Source organism: Euprymna scolopes, chromosome 20 (assembly GCF_053919585.1).
Source record: "Euprymna scolopes isolate OS-2025 chromosome 20, ASM5391958v1, whole genome shotgun sequence".
In the NCBI taxonomy this organism is placed as follows: Eukaryota; Metazoa; Mollusca; class Cephalopoda; order Sepiida; family Sepiolidae; genus Euprymna; species Euprymna scolopes.
In genome coordinates this window covers 99,117,048-99,142,007 of record NC_136501.1, presented here as the reverse complement: position 1 = coordinate 99,142,007, position 24,960 = coordinate 99,117,048, and the positions used below count along the sequence as shown (strand labels likewise).

The 24,960-nt window shown below is 34.2% G+C and overlaps 1 protein-coding gene across 8 annotated transcripts in view; it reads right to left on the bottom strand.

The window, feature by feature from the left end:
* The window catches only part of LOC145241553 (uncharacterized), an 811,530-nt gene that overhangs the window by 589,158 nt on the left and 197,412 nt on the right, over positions 1-24,960 (bottom strand). Inside the window, exon 1 of one of the 8 annotated variants that reach the window (XR_013862579.1) lies at positions 6,759-6,837. The exons of 6 other annotated variants lie outside the window; for them this stretch is intronic. The gene's annotated coding sequence lies outside the window, so the exon portion shown is untranslated. Of the gene's footprint in view, positions 1-368; positions 387-6,758; positions 6,838-24,960 lie in introns of those variants that run through there. One more of the 8 variants, XR_013862580.1, reaches the window with a different exon arrangement.

Below are 24,960 nucleotides of genomic sequence, written 5' to 3'. Positions count from 1 at the left end.
TAATAGACAAAACACGTCTATTTTATTGTATTAAATATGTCATAGAGAAAAAAAAATGTTGTCTAAATATACATACATACATACACATTATATATATAATGCAAATATTGTATTATATATCAGTATTACGTGTGTTACTCCGTACACGGGGCTAGTTATAAGTAAAACTTATCACTAATGTTTTCTTTACATTTTTTTTTTTTTTTTTTACATGATTCATATGTTTAGTCTTGGTTAATCTTGATCTGTTTCTACCATCTACAACTGTATATTTTATGTTTCTTTGTTGTTGGTATATACACGAATGTGTCTCCTGCTGTATGTCTGAGAGAGAAACAGAGAAAGAAGAAGAGAGAGAAACGACGAACCAACGAGATGATAGTTGTACGTTGATGGAGTTCAACAAACGTGAAACAATCTCACCCACAATCGCGAAGCCTTCCGATCAGTGGGCAAAATGAAAGAGCGAACACACTTACACAAAATACATTTTAGCGCGAGAAAGACAAACATACTCGACCATTGAAATGAGACAGGGAAGTTTAAGTAGCACCGTATAGCTATACCGGAATCTATATCCACCTATTGTCAAACTATCTTTCTCTCTCTATCTCTCTCATTTATATATATATATATATATATATATATATATATATATATATATATATGTCTTTACATAAGCAGTAGTTTGTTGCTACACAGTCATGACCATTTTTCGGTCTACCAATATTTACCAACTAGATACCTCATTAGGCAGCAACCCTTCTTTCAAAAAACGGAATTCAAAAACCAGTATTTTTGTTCCCTGATGAGGTCTCTAGTTGGTAAATACTGGTAGATCAAAACATGCTCATGATTGTGTAGCAACAAACTACTGCTTATGTAAAGACAAATGTAACCTGCTCTACTTCTGTATTGAGCACTCTCGTATGAACCTCGTTATATTTCACTGGTTAACCTACCTTTGGAAAATAGCAACCTCAAATTATATATATATATATATATATATATATATATATATATATATATATATATATATATATATATATACACAATATGGTAGCTTCCTTCAGTATTGACAAACTATGGATACCCGCTGTAAGGGTTCCTGCACGTGGGATTTTTTGGCAATTGTTGCGCAATCCCCGATCCCACTTCTCCTCAGTCGGCCTCGTTAAATACCAGTGGCAAGTAGAGGTTAAAGATGACTGAAGCAATGCCGAGATAAGCGAACACATTGCGCCTAGAATTCCCAAATGCTCATCCATCTAGTGCAATCCAAGCTCATCGTTGCTTAACTTCGGTGAGCTGTCGAGAACCAGTGTATCAACGTAATTATGCCGTATATTACGTGTGTAAATATATACACTTAAATTCGATACATTCTATATATAACCCTTAAAAGGTATTTATGTGCATACCATATACGTATAGTCATCCACAAACAGCACTGTTCCGCTGTATCCTAGCTCATCAGTGCGAGTAATCAAGCAGGATCGAAACTCGACCACTCGAATGACCTTCAACGTGTCTTACTATTACGCTATACGGCTGGTTCTATGCACGTAGTGAATTAACGAATGTTGAATATATATATATATATATATATATATATATATATATATATATATATATATATATATATAAGCTGAATGGGTGTGGGTCTGGTCACGAATAGGCTCCGATATGGTTGACTATTTAAAAAAAAAACGATTATATAATGATAGAATATGTATCGGGACACAGGAATGAGTATGTTTGATCTGGCAGAACGGTGGTTCATTAAAATTGTGGGGTCTGCGTTCGCGTCTGACCCACAAAGTATGGAAATAAAGAATTACAATTAAAAACAAAGTATGGAAATAAAGAATTACAATTTAAAAAAAAACATAAGAATTCTTTGATAAGTATGTTTTAACTTAAATAGGGATGGTATAATAAAATTGTGGGGTCTGCGTTCGCGTCTGGCCTCCATAGAATGAAAATAGGCACACACATTAATAAAGACTTTTCATATCTATCTGCGTAAGTATACTTTGATAATTATGTTTCAGTTTGAAGAAATATGGTATAATAAAATTATGGGGTGTTCGTTCGCACATGCCCTCCATAGAATGGGAATATGTCACAAAGTTAACAACGTTTTTTTTAATATAGATCCACAGAAATATTGTGGTAAGTGTTTCAGTGTGAACAGGTATGGTATAATAAATTATGGGGTTTATCTATTTTATTTTTACTTTCATCATATTTGGCTTTGGTTTTGAAACCCCTAAATTCGAATATGTCTTTACAACCCTTCATTTTCGTAACCTATAATGCTTTAATAAATCAGGGTCCATTCTCTGTAGGCTGTTTTTTTTTAACCCAGTCTACGACGGGTACTTTTGCTAGTATATATATATATATATATATATATATATATATATATATATATATATATAAAGTGTGTGTGTGTAAATACCTAAATATATAAGTAGCCATAAGACCACGAATACAGCATAATGAGAAAATAAATAAGTGGTGGAGATCGACTGTATATGACATTTTATATTTTCGTTAACTTTATAAAATAATTGTATAAAAATGAGTCTATAAAAATAATATGGTCCCGTAACATTAAAGCCTGTAGGTCCAGTTTTTATGGGTTTTTTTCTCCTTTAAAACTAGGATATTCTTTGCTTTTTCATTTTCTTTTCTTAAATATTATTTTATATCTCCTACCTCACCTTCTCCCTCGTGCGCGTGTATATACATATGTGTGTGTGTGTGTGCGTGTATATACATATGTGTGTGTGTGTGTGTTAAATTTTCCCCCAGTCGAAGTTTTCAGAGAGCAAAGGCCCAAGTTTTTTTTAGATTACCTATTGATGAGTATATGGGATACGTAAATATTAGAATATTCTATTTAAATGCGCTTTTATCTTTCTTACACTAAGTTAGTAAAAAAGTTGAAAAATAATGTTCCTCTCCCCACAAAATATCTTATAGTATATATTTCTGGTGGTGTTTTGGTTTTGTTACATTCCAGGACAAGAATTCATCTAATTTGGTCGTGTATACAGCTTCGGTGCCTTTCCTGGATCAATATAAGTTGAATTACGGTGCATATTTCTTCGTAAATAGCTTAGTTTAGCTTAGTCAGACGGAGGAATGTTATGTGGTTTTACATATTTAGCCCGGTTGTACTTTGATAAAAATTTATCTTCATGCTAAATTGCTCTGAAAATCCCGTGCACAGAGATATCTTGGATACTCGATGACAGGGAACATGAATGCCTACAAGTCACTATCTTTCTCTCTCTCTCTCTCTATATATATATATATATATATATATATATATATATATATATATATATATATATATATATATACTAGCATGGGTGTCCGGCGTTACCTGGGTGTTTGGAGGCATGTGTTCAGCAAAAAAAAAAGAAAGAAAAAAAAGTGATAGTAGGAAACCAGGCTCGAACCCGTACCGCGAAGGACGAAAAGAACGGGGAAAAGGTGACATCTTTACTGTTACGACTACTGTCAAACCGGAAGTGACGCAAGTTAAAATTCAGGCTACACAATCGCAAAGAGGGGGTGACTTTCGAAGATATATGTGAAAAAAGCGATCACTCCCTGTAGAAAAGTGTCAATGTTTTTAGCCAATTTTTCGGTATTTGTCGTCTGCAAGGTTGAGCTTCAAAACGATACTGACCTTGTGAAAATACGTTGCCTCTGTCGAAAGTTTTAAGTACACATGCAAACATACATACATACATTCATTTATATATTGGTAGCTCAGATTTTCGACCCACACCGATTAAAAAGCTTGCCCTATTTGTGAATACGCTTTATGTAAAATTTCAAATATTTTGACCTGAAATTCTTTGAGTAATTTGATAGAGACCACAGAGGTCAATTGTTTTTGGCCCCTATTATGAGCCCTTGACATTTGTTTTTGGCTCGAATCAAGTTATTAAGTTAGATCCATGTCCAAGGAATCTATATCTAAAATTTCAATTGTGTATACCCAGAATTGGATATATATATATATATATATATATATATATATATATATATATGTCTGTTTATTTTACTAACATTATTATTTACACATGCGCATATATGTTTCAGTGGAATTCTAATTCAAGGAGACCACCTCATCAGACGAAAAAAAAAGCGCGATATGAAAAAAAAAAAAAAAAAAAAAACACTTTTTACAATATCGCTCTTACATTGTGTCTGATGAGGTGGTATCCTGGAATAAAGATTTTACTGAAACATGTATACATATGAATCCAATGATATCTGTATAATAAACCGACTATATACCAGAGTTGTCCCCCAATGACCACTTTATATAACCACTCGGGATTTCTAGATTTCATACACACACATATTAGTGAAATGTCAGGAAATTAACTCGAGTCTGTATGCGAACATTTAACGTAATACTCATTACATCCACATATTTTTCTCAATTTTATATCAAGTAAGAAACTTAATTTTACGTGTGAATATTTCTCTTTACATATTTTTTTCAGGGTCAACAAAAATGGAAATTTATATATAAAAATTCCTGTAATAATTATATGGTTTCATTAGAATATTATGGAGAACACTGGTGAAGCATATATTTTTCCCTCATATTATATAAGGTTTTATATAGAATCATATCATAATAATATATTAATGCATAAAATATTAGAAAGAAACAGATATTTCTATGAAATATAGTAGTGTAAATATATATGAATATAAAGTAAAATACTATTTAGCCAGTTACGAACGGTTTAAGCTTACAACCGTTGATTTACATGCGTTCCTTACGCTTAATTGATACATATAAAAATTTTGATTAGTTTTGCATGAAATACGCATCTCCATTAATCACTTATACGCATCAAACGGATAACATTAAACTTAGCTTTATAATTCATTTATTTTTATTTTACATGGAGGTCACCAATTATCAACCCCCAGAAGCCACTCGGGGATAAGGGATATTGCGTGTACAGTAGTCGATGGGATAGTGTTGTAGTATTCGTTAGTATTGGAGATTTGATGAAGTGCCATTACTTAAGGGGGCGGTTTCTCAGGAGTTTGTTTATATTGGACTTGAAGACATTCAAGTTGAAGTCAGGTGGGAAACAGGCAAACGGACCAGAGTTCAACAGGCGTGCAGTTCTAAGAAGGAAGCTTTGTTCATGGAATCTACGTTTAGGTTTAGGCACAGATAAAAATTGGGGGAAATTATTGACAGTGGTTTCAGCTAGACGCGTGTTTATCGTGAAAAATTGGTGAGGGGGACCAGAGATTTGAGCTCAGACGATCACTTGCAGTGGAAATAGCGATAAAACAAAGATAGGCTCGCAACGCCTCTTCTGTGGGATAGAGGTTGCAGGGAAGAGAAAAGGGCATCCCCCACTAAGCCACGAAGTTTATTTTGTACTCTGTCAAGGCAGGATAGACTGTTTTAACAGCTCCTGCTTAGATGTGGCAGCAGTACTTCATCCTAGGACGTACTTAGCTTTTATATAGATAGAACTTTGAGCAACATGATTTCACCAGTTTATGAGAGAGCAAAAATCAAACTTACAGACAGACTAATTAATATATAATATAGATCTGATGGTATTAAAATATTAAAAAAGAGTTCACAATTCTAATTTAAATTGAGATGCAAAACTTGTATCGTAAGATATAATGATATGGAAATATTTCGTCGGTTTCAGTGTATTTAATCTCTAATTTCATTTGAAAGAAAATTATATACATATATTGACAATAAAGTAGTAGTAGTAGTAGTAGTAGTAGTAGTAGTAGTAGTAGCAACAGAAATTTGTTGGAAAAATCGAGAGACATCTACGTCATTAACTCTCAAAGATTCCATCATGGATTTCGTATTCTACATAGCTCCTGCCTTCAATTTTCCGAGAAGTCCAATAATTTGTTAGCACTGTTTTGCACGTTAATAGAAACCGCAGCCACAAAATAAATTTTGCAAACGAACGGGAATTATTAAGCAAAAATAACGCGGATTTTTAAACCTCGTAGCTACATGTCGGTCTTCCACTTTTTTGGATGCAAGATGTTACCTTTTTTTTTTAATTGTTAGTGATCAACCCTCGACCTCATGTTGGTCTCGTTCCGATGTTTTATTCTGAAAAAAAAAAAAAAAAAAAAAAAAAAAAAAAAAAAGGAAAAGATTTTCGGATCGGTATGTTATCTAGTTAAAAGAGAACAAGCTTAAGCGGCTCGACACCAGCATGGCACGGGTACCTACGTATCCTTGTCGATGTATCTCAATCTGGATTTTATTACCAACATTTTACATGCAACGTGGCTACAAATATAGACATGGCTAATAAATTGTAAGCGTCTTTTTTTGTTGTTAGAGAGGGAATTGCTGCTTATTTCTTATACAAGAGTTTCCCTACCTATCAAGGCGCAAATACCTCAGAGGATAAGAGTTTATCGTAACTGAGAGAGAAGGGTTGTGATGTAAATTATCACCATTCTGAAAAAAATAGGAAAATTCTCGTTGATTTAGTTGGGTTTCAGTAAGTCAAAATTACAATGATGTGTTAAAGGATAATTAATCTTATAAGTTTCCTTAATTCAAAATTACACAGATCGGTATGAAATTATATTATAGTGCGTTTGATAGATGTTTATTTTTTTTTTCTCGATTCCTTCTGAGTTAAATATACCGCATGATTTCTGAGAATGTATTTTTATAAGTAATATAAGGATGTACTCCCTACCTTTGAATAAAGATCACGCATACGCATATGGTCAGATCCACCTCCATTTCGAGACTGTTAAAGCCTAGCATTATGCGTTAGTTCATATCAGGTTGAAACATCTGCGTGTGTTAAGATCATTTAAACTATTGTTATAGTCGACAGGTGTTCGATCCGTCGTATTATTCTAAGCTATCACAAAAACACGATACAACAGTGAAAACAGTGTTTGTAATAAATATGTGTAAATGGATATAATCATATAATTTAAATCATGAAACTTAAAAGATGGAATCGATCGAAAATCGAAAACAGGATTCTAGCAAGCACTGTAACACTGTTCACAGAGTAATATATATATATATATATATATATATATATATATATATATATATATATATAACAATTATAACTTCATGCACTGATGAATCCGGAAGAATGAAATACAAGCGTCTATAGACAATAGATATAATTATATATAATTATAATTATTTCCGCCTCTTTAAGGAGTAATTTTCTTAACAGTTAAGCACAGTTTGGTAAAAAGAATCAGTCAGGCAATTGCCTGAATACGAGATCGCGATTCTAGCAAGCAGTGTAACACGGTTCACAGAGTAATATATATATATATATATATATATATATATATATATATATATATATATATATATATATATACGTACATATACATGCACATGTATACATATATATACATATACACACACATACATATATACACACATGTATATATACATATATACACACACATGTATATATACATATATACACACACGTATATATATATATATACACACACGTATATATATACATATATACACACACGTATATATATACATATATACACACACGTATATATACATATATACACACACGTATATATATACATATACATATATATATATATATATATATATATATATATATATATATACACATATAACAATTATAACTTCCTTTACTGATGAATCCGGAAGAATGAAATACAAGCGTCTATAGATAATAGATATAATTATCTATAATTATAATTATTTCCGCCCCTTTAAGGAGTAATTTTCTTAACAGTTGAGCAGAGTTTGGTTAAAAAAATCAGTCAGGCATTTGCCTGAATACGAGATCGCGATATGTAGTCGCTCGATCACTATAGACCGTTCTTGTATTATATTTATGCCTTCATAAATTTTTAATTTCACGTGAATATCGCTGTAGTTGATGGTGCCATTGTTGTTTGTTCCTTGCTAATTACAAAGATTGCTTCGTTGCGGGGGCTCAAATCAGACGACCAGCAGCGATCATAAATGCCTGGCTTGATGATATCGAAGGTGGAAACACTAGTGTCAGTAGGTATTAAACATCTTTTTTTTATAATTAGTAAGCGAGAAACAATCTTTTTCTGGGTTTTAGGTTAAAAGAAGGACGTCATTATTTTTGGACGGCATTACTCTGCACGAACACGCTACTGTAGAATTATAGAATTTAAGAGACAAACCTCCAAGCTCTCGCAAGTACGGTTAGTAAATTAAACATCTCTTTACTTTCGTTATTTTACTAAATATAAAATGACGTCATATTCTGCGTACGCGTACTTTAATCCACTGTAATAGATATTGTAATCTTTCTTTACATCCGGGATTTTAACTAATCATTTTGTAATACCATTATGTGTCGATGACAATAAAAAAAGCGCGCACGCATTATACATGTACCTGCAACATCTGGCAAATTTGGTTAGTGGTTAATTAGTTAGACTAAACATATGTAAAAATGATCATTAACAGTTGTTTGTGAACTTATTTAGAAGATTAACCGCAACAATTAACACATACCTTTATGTGTAGCTTACCATACTATATTTCCATACTAAAATATTATGCTGAATTCTGTATTGGACCCGATTTCACTAAACGCTGAAAGTCTATACATTTTAAACCCTCATCTATATATCTAAAAGTGAACGTCTCTGTGTGTCGGTCTGCCTGTATGTCTGTCTATGTACATTTCCCTACGCAATAACACTGTCAATTTTTAGACAACAGACTCGAAAGTTTATATATAGGGTACTGAGATTTGAGAAAATGTACGTGATCGGTTTTCGGCCAGAAATTTGACTTAAGAGGTGAAAGTTCAACGATTTGACCTTTGAGAACTCTACCAAACTCCTCTGACAATTTTCGGTCTAAAAACTTGAAATTTTAGGTATAGGTTCCTTGGGCATGGATCTAACTTAACAACTTTATTTAAGCCAAAAACTATAAACGTTAAGGGGTCATAATAAGGGTCAAATTTTAAAAACATTAACCATTTTTTTTTTTTTTGCTCAGCATACACCTCCACACACCTAAGCAACGCCGGACACTGACGGGGCGTACCACCCGGATATGACAGCATTGGACGCTTCCAGGAGGATGGAAATTTACCAACAGCTCCCCCGAGGGCGACCCCCAAAGGGGAGCAAAACCAAAATCGATATATATATATATATATATATATATATATATATATATATATATATCGATTTTGGTTTTGCTCCCCTTATATATATATATATATATATATATATCGATTTGCTCCCCTTATATATATATATATATATATCGATTTGCTCCCCTTATATATATATATATATCGATTTGCTCCCCTTATATATATATATATATATATATCGATTTTGGTTTTGCTCCCCTTTGGGGGGTCGCCCTCGGGGGAGCTGTTTGTAAATTTCCATCTTCCTGGGAGCGTCAAATGCTGTCATATCCGGGTGGTACGCCCCGTCAGTGGTTGCTATTTCTCCTCCTGTTGAGGAGTCCTCCCGTTGGGGAGTCGTCCTCTTTGGGAGAAGTAGCCCCCTGGCAGAGGGTATCCATATTGGTTGTCCGCTGCATGAGGATATCCATATTAGTGGCCCCAGGGCTGGGAGTATCCGTTTTGGTTCCCTCTTTTAAAAATCACTGAAAAGAGTGACGTGGAGTCGGCGTCCAATGTGGGGAGCCGACTTTGGCGCCAAAAAAGAAGTGGCGCCAAAAGGCGGCAAGAAGGGAAGATAGAACTGAGAGAGGGAGTGGGAAGTTAGTGGAGAGAAGAGAGAAAATATTTTCGACCCTCCCGTGCGGGAAGGTCGTAAATTATCAGCTCATATTAAATCATTCGTTGACATCTATGCTGATGACACGACCATCTATGGCAACACATCAAAGGCCGTAAATGACAAAGTTCTCTTTTATTCTCTCTCTCGTGATCTGGCGCGCGTGGTACAGTGGGGGGAGGGTGCTGGCCACTTTTAATGCATCTAAAACCAAGCTCCTATCTTTACATCATCCACGCTCTGATCCCTATCTGGCATCAATTGAAATAGGTGGGTCTCGTCTAAGGGAAGTTCCATGTTTTGATAAACTTCTGGGCTTGACTTTTACTCCTGACCTGAAATGGAACGCGTGCATCAAGTCAGTTGCCGAGGTCGCTGGAAAAATGGTAGGATCCTTCTACCGCTCCAGAATATATCTCACCCCTGATGCAATTCTCTATTTGTATAAAAGCCAAGTACGTCCAAGGATGGAATACTGCGTAAACATCTGGGCAGGAGCTGCTAAAAACAGCCTATCTTGCCTTGACAGAGTACAAAATAGGCTTCATGGCCTAGTGGGTGATGCATTTTTCCCTTCCCTGTAACCTCTCTCCCACAGGAGCGACGTTGCGAGCCTGTCTTTGTTTTATCGTTACTACCATGGCAGTTGCTCGTCTGAACTCCAATCGCTGGTCCGCCCTCGTCAATCTTTCACGATAAACACCCGTCTAGCTGAAACCACTGTCAAAAATGTTCCCCGCTCCTTATCTGTCCCAAAATCAAAACGTAGATTCCATGAACAAAACTTCTTTCTTAGAAGTGCACGCCTGTGGAACTATGTTCCGGTTGCCTGTTTCCCACCTAACTACAACCTGGATGTCTTCAAGTCCGATGTAAAAAAATTCGTGATGAACCGCCTCCTTAAGTAAGACACTATCAAATCTCCAACACTAACGTACTGTACACACAATAACCCTTATCCCCGAGTGGTTTCCGGGCCTTGATAAGTGGTGACTACCTTGTAATATATATATATATATATATATATATATATATATATATATATATATATATATGTGTGTGTGTGTGTGTGTGTGTGTATGCTCATATATGTGTCTATTAAATTACATGGAGTAAATTCAATTTATTATTAATGCAAATCTTAATTAACGGAAAACAGCTTCATGCATTCGTTACTAATGCATGGCTAGATCTTATTTACGACTCTGGCCAATAAAACCAAGTAATATGCATCGCATAAACAAACATAATTTGTACTTCGCTCCAATTTCCAAACGTCATTTCAATATGCGATGTTTTTGGCCATGTGAACGTGTGTTCGTTCATACGTTTGACAGTTCTTCGCTTATTCTTTATTCCTCTTGCAGAACTTCCGTGTTCAGACGCATGCGTTTTTGGTGCGTGTGTGCGACTATGCGGGGTATAGAAGGAGTAACCGAGATATAGGAGTAACTGCAGAGTATTTAGAGAGAAACAGATAGTTGGTGATAACGGGTGCTCTGTAAATATATAGTGAGTGTTGTTCTCGAATTATTGAGATAAAGATTTTTAATGCATATTATCTGGAGTAATTGGGCTACTATTCACGCATGAGATATTATTGCAACGTTTCAATCGAGGGTATATCTGATCATGCCGGATCGAACCCGTACGAAATGTACAAACGCACTTTCATAATTGTTCGTATACAGGGTGACCCCCTCCCCATAAAAACGGGCCCCAACTCTAATTAGGGCCCATTTTTTAGTGTTTTGTCCGAATGAAATGAAACTTTGGTCATAATTAGTTTATTATATTCAATTTATTACATCAAAACACTAGGGTCTTTGGCCTTTTTTCTCCGTTCTACAGCATATGTTCTAGATGGCCTCCACTTAGCTTTTTTTTTTTGAGTCACCATATATATATATATATATATATATATATATATATATATATATATATATATATATATAAATGGAGAATATCTTACAATGGGATCCCGATCTCGAATGTCGCTTGATTCAGCAATCCTGATGAGTCCTAAACGACGAAACACGTGTCAGTGGATAATTATATTTTAAACAGAGAAACAGAAAGAAGGGGGTAGCAGGATCACTCTGGATTTCTTGGAACCAGGAAAACAAATTAAGGTGTTAAGTAGTGTGCATTGCAACTTTATAATTCATTTTTTTACGCTTTAATGTTGCCTAAATCGGATTCTACACCTATTTACACTACCTCTTTTTTCAGATCCGTCTAACCCTTTTATTCTACTTGTATTAACCAATTGAAAATGATAATCTTGAACATTTTCTGCGCCTTAAAATAATAGCTAACATTGTAAATATTTGTAAAACACCCACCCTCAAGAAGCCTGACAAACTTGACGGCCACACCATTGATATTTTAGCGTTTGGTTGGTCGTTTATTTTTAACTAACAGTTCAGTCCGGCTTTGCCCGGGCCCTATCTACTGTTCATAACTTTCGCTACATGTAAATACACTTTATGTAAGATTTCAAATGTTTAGACCAACATTTGTCTGAGTAATTTCGTAGAGAGCCCAAGGTCAATTTTTGTAAACTTTTACCCCAATTTGGACCACTTAAAATTTATTATTTTGGTCTCAATAAAAGAAAAAGTTTTACCCATGTCTAAGTTACCTACATCTTAAATTTCAAGTTTTACACCTAAAATTGGCGGAGGAATTTGGTGGAATCTGCAAAGAAAAACTGTTTAAACTGACGTTTTGGCAGCCAAATTTTCGCACCAAAACTGATTAAAATGCCTACCGCATATCTCAATACCCGTTATGTAGAAACTTCAAATGTTCGGACCCAGAATTTGGCTGAATAGTTAACAGGTTATTTGTTAACGTCCTTCGCAGTACGGGTTCGCGCTTCCCTGCTTACTGCCACGTTTTGTTTTTGTTTTTTTTTTGCTCAACACACATCCCCAAAAACTAGGCAACGCCGGACACTCAGGCTAGTGGCATAATAACGTAGACACATCGGTCCCTGTTTATATATATATATATATATATATATATATATATATATATATATATATATATATATATGAATATCTTACAATAGGATTCCGATCTCGAATGTCTCTTGATTCAGCAATCCTGATAAGTCCTCAACGACGAAACACTTGTCAGTGGATAATTATATTTTAAACAGAGAAACAGAAAGAAGGGGGTAGCAGGAGCGCCCTGGATTACTTGGAACCAGGAAAACAAATTAAGATGTTAACTAATGTATACTGCATCTTTATAATTCATTTTTTTACGCTGAATTTGGCTGAATAGTTATCAGGTTATTTTTAACGTCTTTCGCGGTACGGGTTCGCGCTTGCCTGCTTACTGCCACGTTTTTTTTTTGGCTCAACACACATCTCCAAAAAACAGGCAACGCCGGACACCTAGGCTAGTAGCATTGATCTAACAGGGGCCGATGTGTCTACGTTATTACGTAGACACATCGGTCCCTGTTAAGATCACAGAGGTCAATCGAGGTAGAACCCGACCAAGAAACGCTGCATTAAATAATGCAACTCCTCCAAACCCCCAAAGGGTTAAGAGACACATCACTTAATCCTCGAGTTGCCTTTACCCATTAACAAGAGGCTATACATATGTAAACAAAATGACATAAGCGAGCGGTAAGAAAAAATGTACAAAATACACTAAATATAATAAAACAGCAGTTATAATGTAACTCTAATAGAATTCGACACCGCAACTCTGGAGCTCATCAATCATCTAGCCATACGTAACACTTTACACGAGAAGTGATCGACAAATAACAGACTGTTTGCTTATAATCTTATCAGGCACATACGACCTTTGCATGTTTTTCTAGCTGGAAATATATATTAGCTTAGTACCTGGCGTTGCCTGGTATTGAACGACATTGCTGGAAATATATACTAGCAAAATACCCAGCGCCACCCTGATTTAAATGACATCGCCCGGAATTGAATGAGAAAGGTTGTAATATATACTATCAGAATACCTAGTATCGCTTGGGATTGAATGAGATACATTGAAATAAATGCAAACATAATACTCGGCATCGATCAGGATTGGATGAAATAGGTGGAACTATTTACCAGCAGAATACTTGGCATCGCCTATTGTAGGATGAGATAGGTGGAAATATATACTAGCAGAATACCCGGCGTCGCATGTTATTGGATGACGTTGCTGGAAATATATACTAGAAGACTACCCGGCATCACCCGGGGGTGAATGTGTTAGGGGAAAATATATACTAACATAATGCCCAGCCTCACCCGGGATTGAATGAGATAGGGACAAATATACATTGGCAGAATACCCTGTCTCACCCGGGATTTAATGAGTCAGTAATAAATAAATACTAGCAGAATACCCTGCGTCGCCCTGGATTGGATTAAATAGGTTGGAAATATATGCTAGAATCATACCTACCGTGACCTGGGATTGAATAATCTTGCTGGGAATATATACTAGAATAGTACTTGGCAGATTCCGGGATTGAATTACGTAAATCGAAATATAAACTAGCATAATAAATGTGAAATAATCACTCATTGGGGAGCTTTAGAACCCCCCAGGGGTCTGAGAGGGGCCGAGTAACTATGTTTGATAACTAATCGTTCCCGGGTGACGCCAGTTCCCCGAGAATTTAAAATAGAGACTATAAATATATTTTATTTCATGTTAAAATAGATATTGTTGTAGAAATATATTTTGCAGTTAAAGTTGATGACAGGAAACTTGAAGCATACATTGTCTGACCTTGGAGAACTACAAGTCGGATGTCAGAACTGACATCTGACCTAAGGGGGTCATGAAAATTAATATGTCTGTAGAACTCAGATCCCAGATTCGGGAATTGCACACATGCAAAACTGGGGCTTTTCAATTTCGTGGCGAAATCTTATTGGCTGGCGAAACTTCTACATACTTCACTATATATACGACTGTCGCGCGAAAATTAGTCAGAGAGAGAGATTGCATTTTGATATCGGAGAGAACAGATCGTATAGAGACTTGACTCCTCTACCTCCTCATCCACTCGTCTGACGCTGTCTGTGAAGAGATGTGAGACTTTGAAAACTTACTAAGAACTGAATGATGTTTGTAAAAACATTTGTACATTAGTTTGTGACAACTAATTCTGTAGAATAGAATTTCACGAGTCTGTTTTTCTTCATGCTTGCGGCTTCAACATTCGCTTTCAGCATACAGGATTCAATCTAACAACCCTCAGAGAATGACCAGACGACACGACGGGGAATTCCAGATAAACAGGGGTCCTAACCAAGCTTCATCAATGATTAAATGATATTGCTGAAAATGTGTACAAGCAAAATACCCAGAATCACCCAGGATAGATGGAACATATATAGTAGCAGAATACCAGGCGTCTCCCGGGATTGAATGAGCCAGGTGTAAATATATACTAGCAGAATACCTGACGTCGCCCGGAATTGGTCGAGATTGCTGAACGTATATACTAACAGAATACCCGCCATTGCATGGGATTGAATGATATATATGGAAAGATATTCTTACAGAATACACGCCATCGCCCTCGCCTTGTACGATAGAGGTGAAAATACATACTAGCTGAACGCTAGGCCTCGCCCAGTATTCAATAAAGATGGTGTTAATATATACTAGTAGAATACCCAGCGTCGACCGGAATTGGATGAGATAGATTGAAATGTATATTAGCAGATTACCCGTCGTCGTCCAGTATTGGATGAGCAAGGTTGAAATATGTATCAGTAGATTATCAGGAGACGCCCTGGATTGGATTAAATAGGTAGAAATATATACTAGAAGAATATGCAGCGTCGAAATTAGTAACATATCCAAGAATTATGAAGAATGATAAAATGTAAGTAAATTGATTTGTGTGTTTGTAATGAAATAATCAGCCTAAACAATATATCAAAGTTATTATGTAAGGAAGATGGGGTGATAATGTGGGTTAAAATTATGTAAAATGATTGTTGAAATTAGTCACATATACAAGAATTATGAAATAATGATGAAATGTGAGTTAATTATATGGTGTGTTTGTAATGAAAGAATCAGCTCTGCCAATATATAAAAGTTAATATTTTCGTAAGGGCGGGGCGATAATGTGGGTAAAAATTATAAAAATGATTGTCGAAATTAGGAACATATCAAGAAGTATGGAAAATGATGAAATATGAGTTAAGTAGTTGATGCGTCAATGCATTTCTGCAATTATTTGAAAAACCTGCTGATTTATGTTTAAGAAATTTTATTACTAAAAATATGTTGTAGGTAGTCAGGAGGTAAATAATACAGAATGTGGAATTTTGTAGTGAAGCAAGGGTTGCCTAATCCTAAAAATTTGCATGATATGTGTGTATTTGTTTGTAAAACCTGCTAAGTAATTTTCCAAAATGACGTCTTTTTCCTCCAAAAAATTGTTTCCGTAGTGGGGAATGAAAATGAAACACAGTAATGTGGAATTAAATAGTGAAGCAAGGGTTGACTAATCACTGTCAATAAATTTATGCATTAATTCGAAACTCCTGCTGAAACATCTTTCAAAAGTGACATATTTTCTTACAGTTTTAGTGCCGATAGTGAGGAAGGAAAGAAATCTAGTAATGTTTAAATTTTGGTGAAGCAATGGTTGCCTAATCATTAACCAAGACAATGTATTTATGTATTAATTTGGACATACTAATGATTCATCTCCTAAAAAATTGTTTCAATTTTCTTAAAATTATGATAGTCTTAGTGGGAAGAGAAATTAATTAGCATATGTTGTAAAATAACTGAAGACTACGTGAAATTGTTTCATATATGTATTTAAATTACCCGTCCGAAGGTAAGTAAAATTATTTTAAATATGTGTTGTATATTACCCATCCTCGCAAAGATAAAATTATTTTATATACATGCTGAAAATCTCTTATCCTAGGTAAGGTACAATTATTTCTCAGGTGCAATACCCGTCCCAGGGTAGGAAATTTATACTTTTGCTCGAAATAGCAAATGATACATAGACATTAAAAGTTCTTTTCTCCTCAGAATTACAAATATGTTCAAGATACACTTCAGTTTTCTCATTGTTTAAAAGGTCCCGGGCAACGCCGGGTAGCCCGGCTAGTATAATATAAATATCAGTTGTCTGTGAATATGTGCGTTTTTATGTCCAGCTATAATTAAAAATAAACTACCAACCAAATGTAAACATATTGCGTGTATCCTTGTATAAATGTCAATTGTGTCAGGTGTATATGGGGTGGTTGTTTTTACAAATATTTAAAATATCAGCTATTATTTAAAGGCGCAGAAAATGTCGAAGGTTTTCATTTTTAATTGGTTAATACAAGTGCAAAAATGGGTTAGGTGATAGAAATGCGTGTGCAATCCGGTTAAGAAAGAAAGACAGAGTAAAAGATGATATGCAAGTTGTATTATATAAATGTTATACACACTATTGTACCTCTTAAGTTACGTATGTGTATCTCAAAACTGCTGTAACAAAGCACATAATAAACCTACGTCTGAACGAAATTCTGTTCTATCCAGAGAGAGAAAAATAATGTTTAAGATCAGAACAGATACTCTACTTTTTAATTTTAATAAAACTGACATAAACATATGAATTACTTTTGTGTATTTCTCGTTTATATTACGGTATCAAGAACACTTTGTTAAACTCCATTTTCATCCCCAACAAGCACAGTGTCACTTTGATCTAGGGGCTACTATAAAGGACATTAGTTGCAAGGATAGTGTGTAGGGAGTTGAGCTGCAAGATGTCCGATCACATAACATTTGAACTTCTACAAGGTTTTACAGTAAGGAAAGCAGAATTCCGGAAGGGAGTTCCAAAGTCTAGCAGTTCTAAGGAAAAAAACTATTGGAGTGAAAGGCTTTCTTACATCTAGGGATCTCTAGTGTGTGTAGAGGTGGAATTTAGGGTCTTATCGGGTGTGTTGGGGGTATTTAGGTTGAGGGGGTACAAGTGCTTGTAGTTCGCCAAAGAATTCACCATTAAAATACATGTAGAACAAACAGAGGGATGCAACATTTCGTCGACGGGACAGAGGTTTAAGCTTAGATGACAGTAAGTTTACTCAAGGTAATTGAATGACAGCAAGTATTTCTAAGAAAAAAAATATAGTGAATTTATCTGTGTGCGTAACTATCTCTTCTATACTCTTTTGCCAATTAATTAACAAATTTGGAATTCATATATAGGGTATTCGGAATTCTGGAACAGATCTAATTTGTTTTTAGCTGCTAAGGTGTCACAATTTAAAAATATGAAACTTGGCAGGCGTAAATAAAAATAGCATGTATCTTCCACGCAGATGCAAAGAGGCCCGTATAAGTTTCAATACTATAATATTACAGTTTTTCGTATGCGTCCGTGCTATTAGATTATATGCTAGCAAATATCTCTGGAGAGCTGCGGGTTTTTGTTTTGAAAGTTACTGATGATATCTGAGTTATATACTTAAGAAACACGAAATCTGAACAATGCCGGAGAGTTCGCTAGTAAACAATAAACACACGCGTTGTTGTTAATTATGTACAAAAAATACAAACGTCCAAGGACTATCATTTGACATCCGTTTGCAATACATGTGTTACCATGCTTAAATGGTTTTTATTGTCTTTAATAAATTCAGGTTTTATTAGTTTGCATTTATTCAAGCTTCATCTCATTATTATTCAACATTCGTAAGATGGTCATTGCCATATTTATTATGTATATGTAAATCAAACACTTTTTCTTCTTTTTTTTTTCATTTGTTCACATTGAAAGTTCTCAGAAATTAAGAAGCCCGTGTCCTGGTGCTAACAAACGATTTTTACACGAGATAGATATATAATCGAATATTTGTTTTAGTGTTTTTATATCTCAAACAAGAAGTTAGTAAAGAGTTTGAGAACATGATTTCACTGTTTCAATTGACTATTTAAATACGTGATATCACTTATTCTTATGGTCTCTTTGATTTAATGGTGGAAACCAGTGAATCAAAGAGACCATAAGAATAAGTAAGAATTATCTCATCTGCTAAGGTACCTATCTTGGTAATGTTCACTGAGGTATGATCACTTGGAGTATGTATACCATTCCTCGTGAAACCACTGTAGTTAATCCATACCAAGGATATTTTATTCAGGCAGAAACTTCTATGTGATTTGGAATATTTAGTCAGGGTTTACTCTCAGCGAAAATTATCCTCATACCATGATATCCAGACAAACCCCTTTAGGGAGAAATGAAAAACACGATTGGATTGTATCTAGTCGGCGTTCAAGTTCTCTCCAGGTCTCTCTTTATAATTTCTTTATTGTTTCATTTTTTTTTTCAGTTAAAGGTCTCAAAATAAATCGGGCTCCTTTCTAGGGACTAACACTGAATCTGTATATGAGATACATAGATATTCACTATTTCATTATGTACCATTAAACTCGTATCCACTGATGTAATAAAATAAATTAAAATATTACTTTTCATCTCCGTAATTGACGAGTTTAATATATTATTGTAGACTTTTCTTGTAGTGTCTTGATTTTACGGGATTCCACAGCAAGACTTAATCTTGTCTGGTAGAGTATCCATTTTACTGCTGTTATCATAGATAACTTTACTCGAAGAACGTACACCATTTCTTGTTTTCTTTTAAAATTTTATTTCAATTAGTTTGAAGAGACCAATGGGCTCCGTTCTTAGGCTAACAATTCGATTACGGTTTAAATTTATATTTGACGACTCATAATGTTATATGCTGTTCTCTTTATGGCTGCTATCTGTATTTCTTAACAGCTCGAGAATATCCGGAATATTTGTGGAAAGAATTCTGACTGGGTGAATATCAGGGAAACCGATGTCAACACTATAATCTTCGGATGAATACAAACTTATGGTGAAGAAACAAATTTGACAGAAACGTCTCTCCTGAAAACATACGTCACTCAGATCGGTATATGTTTAAAGTTATTAGCAAATGACGTCATTCTGATTGGTATGTTAAAATACACTACCAAATTAGAAGTGAACATCGAAATGATGACCTTCAAATTTCCCAAGACTTCGAGCTTAAACTTTTGTCACGATATCGTCAAATTGTGTTAGTTCTACGTTAAAGCATTCCTTGTATTTTGATCAAGTTCGATTATGATTTTTCACACGATATAGAGGTTACACTCATAACAAACGAGCGAAACCTCGAAGGAAAATAAAACCACCTTGGCGGAGATAACTTGTTGATCCTCGATTTGACCGATTCACTTGTTTATTGATTCAGGTGATGTTAGGAATAATAACACAGCAGAGGTTTAGGAAATTCTCAGCCGTAAATGAAAAGAATACCCGTTGGCATTACCGCATAATGCTGTTTATTGTATTCCTTATAATACGACTACAACCGTCCTCACAGAAGAAATGGCATTCAAAGGTGAAAACATTAGTAAACATTGCAAGCAGGGTTCATATTTTTCGAGTCCAAACGAAGAACGTTAGGGAATTGGGTCGATTTTTGAATACAAGACATTTCCCCATAAACGGAAAACAAGCCTGTTTATAAAACATGTTGCCGGAGGCAAGGATTATCGCTACAAAGGTTATATATATATATATATATATATATATATATATATATATATATATATATATATATATAACTACTTCATTTACTCACATAAAATTAATATACGAAAGTATAGATTTATGCGTAAACTTTAAGTATTTACTTCAGAAGTGCTCAATACGTAGGTAGAGCTAGTTAGTAATTATCATTAGACACACAAATAATTTCTTGGTTACCATTTATTATTCGTATGCAACGATACCGGGATATTACTTGCATTTTACTTAAAAAGTACTCTCCCCCCCCAAAAAAAAATAAACGCGCTAAACGGCCGATTAAGATTATATTGTTTTGTTTTGATTTATCGCCATATATTTTATAAATTACTATATATATATATATATACATATATATATATATGTATTGATTACTCACCATATATTTTATACTATATATATATATATATATACTGATTAATCGCCATATATTTTATAAATTACTATATATATTGATTACTCGCCATATATTTTATAAATTACTATATATACTGAATGATCGCCATATATTTTATAAATTACTATATATATATATATATATATATATATATATATATATATATATATATATACACTAGCTTGTACTTGCCACGCGTTGCTGTGACTAAATTTGGTGTAATGGAACAGTCTAATAAAAAAAAAATGCATGTGTTTTATATTCTTAATTAAGACATCGACTCCCACAAAAAATGTAAGAAGTGGTACTTATCTTATGCAGTATTAATGGTTAGATATGTTAGTGTTTTATTTAATGTAAAATGTTTAATCATCTCGAAGAACAGTGTTTATGTCTGAATTTGTAGAAGAGAAATGGTTGGGGACTGCTTAATATCTTAACTTTGGGTTTATAAGTTAAAAACTATCTAAAACTTTCTGTTATTTTGAACTGACTTTCGCGAACGTAACGTAACGTCCGCCAGCAGTTGTGTTTTTGAAAGATACAGATAAAGACTGTTTTTCGAGCCGACTAAGCGATACATTAAATAGAAAGGATTTGTCGAAAAAGTTGTGGGAAACTCAATATGTAGCAAATGCAATTTCGAAAATGAAGAAGAAGCATTCATAAATGTGAATTTAAACATGTGTTACATGATAAGGGCTGTCCCCTTTTCATGTAAGTATAAAAATAGAGAGATTTAGTTAAAATGAAAATGAAATAGAATAGACGAAATTCGAACCTCGTAAATTAGGTTAAGAAATAGATTACTAGAGAGAATTAGAAAATGGAATGTAAAACAAACCATTGTTTAGCTTAGAGATAAAATAGTTTCAAGAAAAGAATGTGCATTGTCAATTTTGTTATGAAAATTCAATTGAAAGAATGCAACTACAAGATAATTTAATAAACATGTTTTTAACATATTGGAAATATAGGTTATTGGGAATATAGATTAAAATTCCTTTTGTAAACAAAGGAAAAAAGTTTTGGACACGCATGTCAAGAACACGTGAAAGAAGACATATGTTTTAACATGTGTATGGCGTCATGGAAAATGGGAAGTTCTAGATATAGTTAGAAAACTTTAGAGTTAAGGGGAGAAACTCAGAGAGAGTCTGAGGACGACAGACGACAGTCCAGACATGGACATTCGAACGTCTAGAAGCGAGACGGTCACTTTTGAAACTTAGAATGAAGCTTTGAATTCTTGATGAGAAAACCACGACCGGTCGGGAGAAGAAATAAACCCATCATGTGTTTTTATAAACGTTGTCTTTGTGTTGTAATTCTACCAAAAGGTAAAGGGAAAATTGTTATTATATGTCTTGTATATCATGTGGTTTAAAATGTCTTGTCATACACATCTCATATATACAATGTGAACTCTACATCTCATATCTACGCTTCTAAGTATGAGCATTAATATAAATATGAATCTCGTTATAAAACGAACAATCTCTTAACAACAATCTCTTTCACAACATCCCTCTTAATAAAACTCTCAATAAGACTCTAAGACTCTCTCAACATCTCTTTTAATAAGACTTCCCTTAATAACAACGAATAAGAACAATAATAAGAATACTGAAACGTAACAAATACGATTAGGTGCCCGTTGATCATTTTGCATCAACGATGCAATACCGAACCTGGGGTACATACAATAAATACAATTTGTAGCCGTAGCGATCTGACCACCCAGCAATGGTGAGTTTTAAAAAAAAAGAAAAAAAAAAAAGAAAAAAACTTCGGTTTCCACGGAAAAATAAAAAAAAGAAACACAACGTTTTAAAAGGGTCCAAGTTAATTAAAAAAAAATGAATAAATAATCCACGGAAAAAAAATTACACAATCACAGAAATGCGAACAAAAAAGAAAAAAAATGAACACACGCACACAGAAATCTAAAGTTTACAAGAAAATATAAAAAAAAAGAAAAAAAAGCCGGTATGCCGTAATGAATGATAAAAGAGATACGGTCAGTTCAAAAAACAACCCACGAATATTTCATTCATAAATAAAATTTAAAAAAAGACAAACATTGTTGAATTCGGATAATATGTTTGAATACGCATGCACACAAATAGAAAATAGGACAGTTGTCATTCATAAAAATGTCTGTTAATGTCTGAATTGTTTAGAGAAACTGTCAATCATAATAAATAACAATTTAGTGTCAAAAGTCGAAAGTACATTTAAAATTCTGTAGTATTAAAAGGAAGAACGAATAAATAAATAAATAAAATACACTATAGCAAAAAAGAAGGATGCATAAATGAAAATCAAATTGTGAATAAATTTCGGATAAAACGCGGAATATTCAGTGTAGCTTAATAGTCATATATATTTATAACATACTACCTAGCTCTACCTATGTATTGAGCACTGTTGAACAAATACTTAAAGTTTACGCATAAATTTATACTTTCGTATATTAATTTTATGTGAGTAAATGAAGTAGTTATATGTATATATTATAAATTCACAGACCGGACGCCGTCATTTGTGCTTAGCAAAGATATGGTTGTTTGGATGTTCATAATTTCCAACACCATGTTCTCGGACTACTATAAACATGGATATTTCATTTCTCCCATTTACACGAATATACCTGATTTTGGACTCAACCAGCATGGGAACTCACTCTCACATGAAAGCACTTTTTGCTTTTTACTCCATGCATCTGTTTCATTATTCTCTATTCACTTCCATGCTAGTATGATCCTTTTCATATTTAGTTTCTGGAAATATTTTACAGGCAAAATTTCTTTATGCATTTTGTTAATTCCTCCCTTCTGACGAAAAGGAAGCTATTTCTTCGAAACTCCGTGTATAAAGGAGTTTCACCTCTATTTGTGTTTTCTTTCCGAAAAAAAAAATGTTGGTTTAACTCTTGCTAAAGTGTTTCTCAACAATTTTATAAAACCTATGGTTGGTTGTTTTGTTTTACGGCATACCAACCTTTTTCAGGTTATTTAATGTCGAATCTAGTTATTTTGAGGAACGATTTTAATTGAGTGTATATATATTTTTTAAAGTCAGATTCTATTTAACCCATAGTTGGGACCCTACCAAGTGCTACCAATCCGGGTCAGAGTGGACCTGGAAGCAATGGCAATTAAAGGGTGGCTCCACACTCCCCAAGGCCAGCGAGGTGGGGCCTCACCATCGGATATAGTTTTAGGTCAAATCCAGGATCTATAAAACCTATGTATTTACATATATTTATATACACTTAAAAAGAAGAACATTGTATGCACGTTCTTACAATATTTTACTATCCCAAAGATGGATCGCTACTGTAACTGCATTGCTGAAATATTATTAAATATAATCAGACCCTTCTTAGCTAATAGAAAGATACAGATTGTTTTAGATTTTCATACACTCAAACAACATCGCACCATCTTGATTAGCTTGAGAGGTAGATACGAAAGAGCTGATTATTATTAGTCTCTATACACCGCTTAACTGATGCAATCGCCTCCGAGATGGATGTGTCTTTTTATAGCCTCAAGGTTTATTATAAAAAAATCACGTTCAAAAACAATCAGAAAATCACAATCAATGATTTTTTGTAAACAACTATATTTTTATACTAAATATATTTGAAGTTAAAAAGCTGACATCTACAAACTGTAAAACTGCATGCTTTGTAGTAGCTTATGCGTCTATCGAGCCGCATTTCACCCCTGCAATAATTCCTCTCCTCTCCGCCCCCTTCAACAAAAGTTTGCGAAGAAAGTGTCTGATTAAATATGTTTTACCCTCTCTGCATAGTTACAGACACGGTCACATCGTCGGAATGTTGGATCCATATGCTTTTATAAAGACTTCCAAGGCGTGTGCGTCGACAAATTTACTGCATTTGTCTCCCAGCAACCAAAATAGTTTATTCCTATTAAATTAGCGGGAAACCTCACTCTTTACTTTGAAGCTGTCTTTATTCTGGTAAATTCATGCTCTGATCATATCTTTCTTAGGACCGCTCGAAAATCAAGACAAGATGGCGATCGAATTTCGCTTATCCAGACATATTTTCAAACGTTTTTCT